This window comes from Martes martes (assembly GCF_963455335.1).
Source record: "Martes martes genome assembly, chromosome: 1".
Lineage (NCBI taxonomy): Eukaryota > Metazoa > Chordata > Mammalia > Carnivora > Mustelidae > Martes > Martes martes.
The window spans coordinates 126,637,238-126,646,005 of NC_137888.1; the positions used below are offsets into that span (position 1 = coordinate 126,637,238).

Genomic DNA, 8,768 nt, shown 5'->3' on the forward strand with positions numbered 1-8,768 from the left:
GAGACAATTGGCTTTCTTTCTGGATAAACGAACAAAAAAAATTACATTCGATCCGTCTACCTACCTCAAACCACATAGTCAAGATGGTTTAAAGAATTAAACCTAAAAACATTTTAAAGATGTTAGGAGAAAAACTTATTTGAATACTTTAGGAAACTTAAGGTAGGGGAGGCCTTCCTAAGTAAGCTACAAAACTGAAGAACCATAAAGTACAAAAATAGTTAAGATTTTGTATATAACAAAATAAGTTAAAAGAATAGAAGCTGGGTGCACTTGGGTGGCTCAGTGGGTTAAGTGTCTGCCTTCAGCTCAGATAGCGATCCCAGGGTCCTGGGATCGAGTTTGCAGAGCAGAGAGCCTGCTCCTCCCTTTCTCTCTCTGCCTGCTGTTCCCCTGTTGTGCATGTTCTCTCTTCCTCTCTCTGTCAAATAAGTCAATTAAAAAGAAAAAAAAATAGGGGCACCTGGGTGGCTCAGTGGGTTAAAGCCTCTGCCTTCGGCTCAGGTCATGATCCCAGGGTCCTGGGATCGGGCCCCGCATTGGGCTCTCTGCTCCATGGAGAGCCTGCTTTCTCCTCTCTCTCTGCCTGCCTCTCTGCCTACTTGTGATCTCTGTCTGTCAAATAAATAAAAATCTAAAAAAAAAAAATTAGATACTGGTTGTAACATATATAAGAGACAAAAGATTGTTTTCCAGATAAACTACAAAGCTTCTATAAAGTAATAAGAAAAAAGAGCCACCCCAAATGAAAAATGGGCAATAGTTCTAATCACACAATTCATAGAAAAAAAGATATAAAGCATGAAAATAGGATTATGGCAGATATTTCAGATTGATTCACTCAACTCCATGCCTACTACCTTGTAGCTTGTCTTGTGGCATATTGGAGCCTAAAAAGCTAATGCCTAACAATTCCCAGGCTTCCTTAGAGTTGAGCTTTGGCATGTAACCTGGCTTCCCCTGGGCAGATGTACCCTCAAGAGATCTACTGACTCTGGTAGCAGAAGGGGCGGGGGGGCGCGGCGCAGGGGAATCCTTATTTTTTTGTTGTTTTTTTCCCTGCATCAACGTAACAGCAATCTCACTGTCTAGATGCAGTCTCTCCAGCTTTGCGGGTGCTGTGGACAAAATGTAGGATGTCTAGAATGCAGTTGAGGCAGTGTGGTCCTGGATGCTAGGTGTGTCGGAGGCTTCCTGGTTCCCCAATTCCCAAGTCAGCAGTTGGGCACAGGCTCCCAAATCTCCAGTTTCATTGTCATGGAAGGAGGAGAGGTTCCTTTGGCAGGCTGGTTCTGAGCTGGAGTTCTGGGAGTCAGTCCTACTTTTTCACCTGACTTAACAAAATTTTCAGCACCCAATTCCCTATTTTAAACCAAGCCATTCCTGTACTCTCTTTCTACCTTTCTATGCAAACTAAGCAGAGTGGCTTCTGTTACCTGTAGCTGAACTCTGACACAATGGTCAGCCTTATTAAAAATTAAAGAAAGGCAAATTAAACCAACAAGGAAATGATTTCTTTCATCAGAATGTGAACACAAAAAGATGACTCAAATTCAGTGTTGCTGAGGGTAAGGGGAAAATGGGTCCCCTTTTGGAGGGTGTATAAGTCAATGCAACCATTTTGAAAAGCATTTTGACAGAATCTACCCAAATATAAAATGTGCATGGTATCAAACCCAAACCCAACATTCTGCTTCCAGGCATCAGTCAAAGAGAAATACTGCTCCGGGTCCTGAAAAAAACATTTTCCACAGATACTAACTGCATCATTGTGAGTAATGGAAAAATAACAATACATAGCTGAATTGTCCATCAAGAGGGAATAGTTAAGAAAATTATGGTACAACCATTCTTTGGAATACTCAGCAGTCATTAAGGAATGAGGCAGAGCTCCCAGCACTAATATGGAAAGATCTCAGACATATTTCCAAGTGAAAAATAAATGACAAAACAGCATGTATAGTGTGATCTCATTTGTGCTTAAAAACACGCATAGCAAAACACATTTCTATTGACACGCTCATGTATCTGGGTAAACAAAGACAAAGGTCAGGAGGGACACAAGCCAAACTACCCTTTGGTTGGGGGGGGGCGGGTAGAGGATCGCCTTGGGCAGGGCTGTTGCTTCTACCCTCTCATCTGTATTCTCTGAAGGTTTGAACATTTTACAATAAGAATGTATCATATTACAATGTCATATATTATGTAATTATATTAATACATAAATTAAAAGTTATAAAACACTGTAGGGGCAAGATTCCAATTTTCAAATGCCTCAGCAAAAGATATATAGAAACTGATTGATCTGTCTGTCATCTATCTATTTGTCTAGAAAGGGGGAAAGCAAATATGACAAAATTAACGCATATTGAATCTAGGTGGAAAGATATATATGAGTATTCATTGCACTGTGCTTTCAACTTTTCTGTATATTAAAACTCTTTTCATAATAAAAAGTTGGAAATAAAAACACACTAAATACACATCCTCGGAGACACACGCTTTCCCTGTGCACGCAGATTTTTTCAGAGGTGGGGGCAAATCCTGTGGCTTGCAAAGCTGCTAAAAAGGCAAAACAGCATCGGCAGACCTTCCCACTGACTTCTTAGGGCAAGTGCGCCCCACTCCGGACTCCGGAAGCCAGGGTCCTGAGGAATGTTTGGAGGCCTCTGTGCACTAACTGGAATTGACAGCATGTTCCTGCCCCATCCCTCTGCCGGCACGGTCAGGGCCGGGGACACAGATGGCCCTCTGCCCCTCTTCCTATAGAGAGTTCATGGCCAAGGGCACCTTTACTATCAAATATGCCCCCCGACAAGTGCATATCTCTGAAACCCCAAGAATGTGAGGTGGCCATTGGTAAGAAGGAGACCTGGGAGCTCCTTCACAGCCACACCAGGGGGCTTTGCAAGGATTCCATTCACTTGAGCTGCTATCCCCAAGACCCTTCATTCAGTCCTCATCCTGGTGTTTTTTTTTTGACATAACAGTGTGAGGAGAATGGAGAAAAAAAAAGAATTGCAAAAAAAGGAACTGGAATTTTAATGAGAACCATCTGGAGTGTTTGTCAAGGGTATTATGTTTGGTACAAGAAAGTAATTCCTCAGCTTAAATGAGGTAAAGAGAAATGGAGGAAATCATTATGCTGTGCTTGCCCCCCCAAACTGATGCTGAGCAGAACCACCTAGAACATGCCCATCGCACAGGAATGGGGCTGGGACGGGCCGTGGAGAGATGGAGTGCGCCTTTCTCAGCTCCGGATTTCACAGTGTGGAGGAATGTTTCTACTCTGCCAAGGAGACTTTGAGAGATGGGTTGTGGTGGGCCCTGGGCCAGGGCCTGGAATCTGGGTAACCATGACAACAGGCCCGCGGGTGACAACAAACACGGGATGGAATTTCAGCATTCGCAGCCAGGCCACGGAGGAATGGGAAAGTTCGGGGAAGTTTTTTTGTTTTTAACCCAAGGATGGGGAAGGCACAGGAGGGAGTCACAGTGTTCTGAATAAATCCTCCCTGCAGGACCCCAGTGGAGTCAAAGAGAGCCAGCCCCTCTCTGGGGCTTTATTTCCACTTTCTTCTTTTCATTTATCACCCCCCCTTCCACTGAAGATTCCGTGGGGTAACAGCCTCTCTGAGGGGTCTCAGTGCCCAGCCAGATCCCTGTCCTCACACCAGCGTGATCACATACCTTGAGGACAGCTACTCTCCGCGGGCATTTCAGTGCATCCTCTCAACACAGCCTCTAAAAACAACCCTGCAGCCAGGGTGGCCAGACCCCTACCTTCCAGATGGGGAAACGAAATTCAGAGAGCCAAGATCACCCAGAAACAGAAGGGTTTTCTGCCCCAGCCCAAGCCCACCGTCCTTGCACCATGCCATTGTACCTGTAATCTTCATTCTGGAAACAAATGAATAACTGCGGTAGTCAGCGTTTATGAAGAAGAGAAGGAACGAGTCCTAGACCTCTCAGTGGGCAGATAAGAGCCACTCATCCATGTAGCTGCAGAGGTGGGCCTTGACTGAGTGGGAAAAGATTTATATGATGGGAGGAAGAAGTTTTTACAGTTACTGGGCTGAAGAATTAAAGAACCACAACCTCTAGAATTTTCTTCTCTTAGGTCTTTAGAAATAGAGTGGTTGGCATCATGCCTGGACAGATCAGGGCCTGAGAGTAAGGGAACTATAAAACATCCAATGCAGTCTTCTTGCTTTGCAGATGGGGAAACCAAGGCAGAATTGGGGACTGAGCCCCATGTCCAGTACAAGGTTCTCTTCTTGACAGCACATCCCAGAAGCTCCCAGACAAGCCAGCAGCAGTTAGGTGAAACAGTGGGGGGATTAGGTGAAACAGTGTCAATCAGGAGGATTAAAACAGGAGGTAATAACAATTGGTACAGGACAGAGGATTGTTACTTCTGGGATCAGATTGGGGTGGGGGGAGGAGGAATATGCATAACGAATTGGCATTCTGCAAAACTGAGAGCCACACGGTGTACAGCCCACTTTAGCGTTGCTGTTAAGACCGTCATTAGGTAAGAAGGAGCCTCAGCTCTGAAAGGAGAAAGAGACCCAACAGTTAAGAATTTAGCAAAGAAGATAGTTTTAAATCAGCAAAGTTACATAACTTTTTAACGGTTTCAAGAAACCATCCTGAAACTTCATGAGCAAAAAATGCCTCTGAATAAGCCAACAGGAAATAAACAGTGCAAGGAATTTCTGGAAATAGGAGAGTGTTTTTTTGTTTGTTTGTTTTTAAAGTGAAAAAAAAAAAAAGTTTTAAGGAAAAAGGAAGCCCTGACCCACATAAAGATAGGGTTTCAGTAAAAGGAATTTGAGAGCAAGAAGGAACGTATAAGCCCCAGCACTGGATCTGGGCCGCTGAGCACAATGGCAGTCCCCGAAAAATGAGCTCAAGAAACAGAGCCAGTTTCACACTTTTTAAAAAAAGAAGTGTCATTCCCTGGAAAATAACAAATCCGCTCCAGGCTGTCCACAGCCCTGTTGAAGTTTACCTAGTAATTTACAAACGGTTTCAGCACTTAATCCAGGAATATCTGCTGTGAGTCCTGAAGTCACCGATTCTCCCTAAAGCTCTGCTTTGTAAATTTTTATGGGAAAAAACCTCTATTTCTCTTATTCGGTCATTAAAAATAGGGGAGAAGCTGTCCTTTTTTTCTCAGCAAATGTTTTTGACAACTGGTCTACGCCAGCCCCTGAGCACAGCGCTGCCATCATATCGGATTCTTCCTGCCTCTTGCTTGGACTTCCTGCCATTTCTGAGTTTTTGCTATTCAAATGCAAGGTCCATTGTGAATCTATGAGCTTCCTAGAAAATGTTGAGCGTTGTCCACCTTCGAATGCTATAAGCACTAGGCAAGCTTCGAGAGGCCACTGCTCATTCCTAATGAGAATCTTCTGTTTATGATTCATGGATTAAACCCTTATAAATGGCTTTATGTACATGCCCAAAGTACGCGGATTCACAGGACGTCTGAGAGTACTCATGCTAAGTATGTATCTGCTCGTGAGAAAGTGTGTGTGGGAGGGAAGGAAGGAGTAGAAATTGTTTTCCTTTTAAAAAGCTAGAGGGACAAGCAACAACTATTCATATGCATCATTAAAGAAATGAGTGTAGTTCTTTCCTCCAGCCATCCACCATGCAGAAAGGCAAGGAGGCGAAGGGGAAGAAGGTGGCCCTGGGTCCCCTATAGTGAAGAAGCGGGAAGCCAAGAAGGCAATCGATACCCTCCCCTCTGCCCATTTGAGAAAAGCCCAAGAATTTTGGCAGCAGACAGGACATTCAACCAAAAGGGACCTCACCTGCTTTGTCAAATGGCCCCGTTACATGGGGCTGTGGCAGCAAAGGGCTATTCTCTATCAACATTTCAAAGTGCTTCCTGCCATTAACCAGTTCACCCAGGCCTTGGGCCACCAGCCACTCAGCTGCTTATGTGGCCCACAAATACAGACCAGAGACACAGCAAGAGAAGAAGCAGAGATTGTTGCAACAGGCAGAAAAGAAATCTGCTGGCAAAGGGGATGTCCCCACTAAGGCCTCCTGTCCTTCAAGCAGGGGTTAATACTGTCACCACCTTGGCAGAAAACAAGAAGCCTCAGCTGGTGGTGATTGCACACGACGTGGATCCCACTGAGCTGGTTGTCCTCCCGACTGCCCTGCGTTGTAAGGTGGGGGTTCCCCACTGCATCATCGGGGGGAAGGCCAGGCTGGAGCATCTTGTCCCTGGGAAGACCTGCACCACTGTCACCTTCACACAGGTTAACTCGGAAAACAAAGGAGTTCTGGCTAAGGAGGAACTGTCAACAGTTCCTGGAAGGAAGTTTTCTTCCTTGACTACAGGAAGCTGTCAGGACCAATGACAGTGACAGATATGAGATCTGCCATCACGGGGGAGGCAACATCTGGGTCTAAAGTGGGTGGTTCACTTCGCCAAGCTGAAAAAGACAAAGACTAAAGAACTGGCCATAAAACTGGGCTAAGTGTACACTGTTGAGTTTTCTGCACATGAAAGTGATTGAAAGTTGTTTTTCAAAAAAGAAGAAGAAGGAGAAGAAGAAGAGAGTGTGTATAGGGCATAATGATGGGAGAAGCCAATGCATTTCCAAATTGCCATTCCTTTAGCTCTTTAAAACATTACTCTTTAACGGGAAACGATGGGCTGCTATTTGTTCTCTCAGTAATTACATCTTTTTTTTTTAATTTCAGTGACTTCAAAAACCTATTTTAAACCTTTTTAAAAATCACTTTAATCCTTTTATTTAAAAAACCCTTTATACTTTTACAAAAATCTTTATTTAAAATCTTTTTTTATTGAAGTGTTCATTCCTTCAGGGATTAGTACACTGAGAGAAAGGACCCCTTGCTGTTGGCATGGGAGTCTCCGCACCACTACATCACACAGTGTTAGCCTGAGTTGAAAGGCCTTCGAGGAGATCATCTTAGCCCAGGTGCCCAAATGTTTGTCATGAGAAAGTGTTCTCCAGGCAAAGGGTCCCTTTCTGACCAACAGCAGACTATGCCCACTGGATGAGTAGAAGCCCATGTACTAGCTGTATTGAGTGAGGAGCACCCTGGACCCTTCCTGCTCCCTCCCTGGCCTGTCCCATGGCTTGCTTCTTACCTTCATGGGAAGAAGTTAAACCAGAAACATGGGAGCTATTACTTGAATACTTTACAGTGTGTGAAATTGACAAGGATCACTTCTGTTTTTGCCAAAATGCCTCAGTGAAGCTGGATTTTCCAACAGTAATTCTAATGAAAACTATCAGCCAGAAAGCACTGAAGTCCAGTTTGTATTGTGCTGTCAAATAGCGAAGCCCAACAAGCAAACCTATATCCAGGTAATATCTTGTATCTAACAAGGAAATCTGCAATTTCATTGTACCATTTAGGATGCTTTGGGTGGCAAGAAAAGTGGAACTCGACTAGCAGAAGCTTAAGCAACCAGGAAATTGATTGCTCCATATAACCAACCCAGATCCAGGGCTGATCAATTCCACAAGTAAATGATATCATCCAGAACCCAGGTTCTTATCCATCTTTAAGGCTCTCGTGTCCTCCTCGGCTATCAGCTTGCTCCCTTCATGGTAACAAGATGGTGGCCACAACTCTGGGCAACACATCCTCACATCAAAAGCAGAAAGTGATTTTCTTTTCCCACTGGTTCTGGGATGGGCAGATGGTAGAATCAGAGCTTCGGAGAACTTAGTTGTGAACGTGGAGGAGAGGTGAGTATCACAGACACAGACACACACGCACACTGGGTGGAAATAACCGTGTGGGCTGCTGCTGGAACCCATCTTGTAACTAAGTCTGTGTTGAGTGCGGATCTGAGAACGACCTGATTATTCAGAGGAGAGAAGAACCAAGCCAAGAGACAGGTGGAACTGGATACAAAATGACATTCTGAAGCTACAAATGCCCTTGGCCTTTTTAGTTTTATGACCCAATAAATTCTCTGTTTGACAGGACAATTCAGGGTGAGTTTTCCAGCACTCACAACACACAGACCCCATTCATACACCTTACTTGTGTAAATTTTTTAATCCTAATCTTCTAATTTTGTTCTACTTTTTAAAAACATTACTAGTTGAGACAGTCTACAATGTATGTGGCCAGTATTGTTTAAAAGTGACAAGGTCATCGGGGTGCCTGGGTGGCTCAGTGGGTTAAAGCCTCTGGCTTCAGCTCAGGTCATGATCCAGAGTCCTGGGATCAAGCCCCGAATCAGACTCTCTGCTCAGTCTGATTCAGCAGGCTCCCTGCTTCCCCCCTCTCTCTTTGCCTACTTGTGATCTCTGTCTGTCAAATAAATAAATAAAATCTTTAAAAAAATAAAAATAAATAAAAGTGACATGGTCATGATCAACAAAGACTGAGAAATGGTCACAAACTGAAGGAGTCTAAGGAGACATGAAAACTAAATGCAATGTCGTGTCCTGGATTTGATATCTGGAAAAGAAAGAGGAGATCGGTGGAAAAACTAGGAAAATCCAAAGGAAGTCTGTAGCTTAGTGCATAGTATTACACCAATGTCCATTTCTTAGTTTGGACAATGTGCTGTAGTTATGTAAGGGGTTAACATCGGATCTGGGTAAAAGGTATATGGCAACTCTCTGTACTCTCTTTGCAACTTCTAGGTGGATCTAAAATCATTCCAGAATAAAAACTTTAAATAAATATAGAAGTGGTCACTAACATTCCGAGGCCTAGTAAACACTGAACTAGGTTGACTTTTTCAAGTCACC

At 43.9% G+C, this 8,768-nt stretch overlaps 1 pseudogene across 1 annotated transcript; it reads left to right on the forward strand.

Annotated features, from left to right (window-relative positions):
• The first annotated feature begins 5,659 nt into the window (after positions 1 to 5,659).
• LOC308345475 (large ribosomal subunit protein eL8-like) lies at positions 5,660 to 6,380 on the forward strand (annotated as a pseudogene). The gene has a single exon. The product of its transcript is annotated as a large ribosomal subunit protein eL8-like (transcript).
• Positions 6,381 to 8,768: the final 2,388 nt, after the last annotated feature.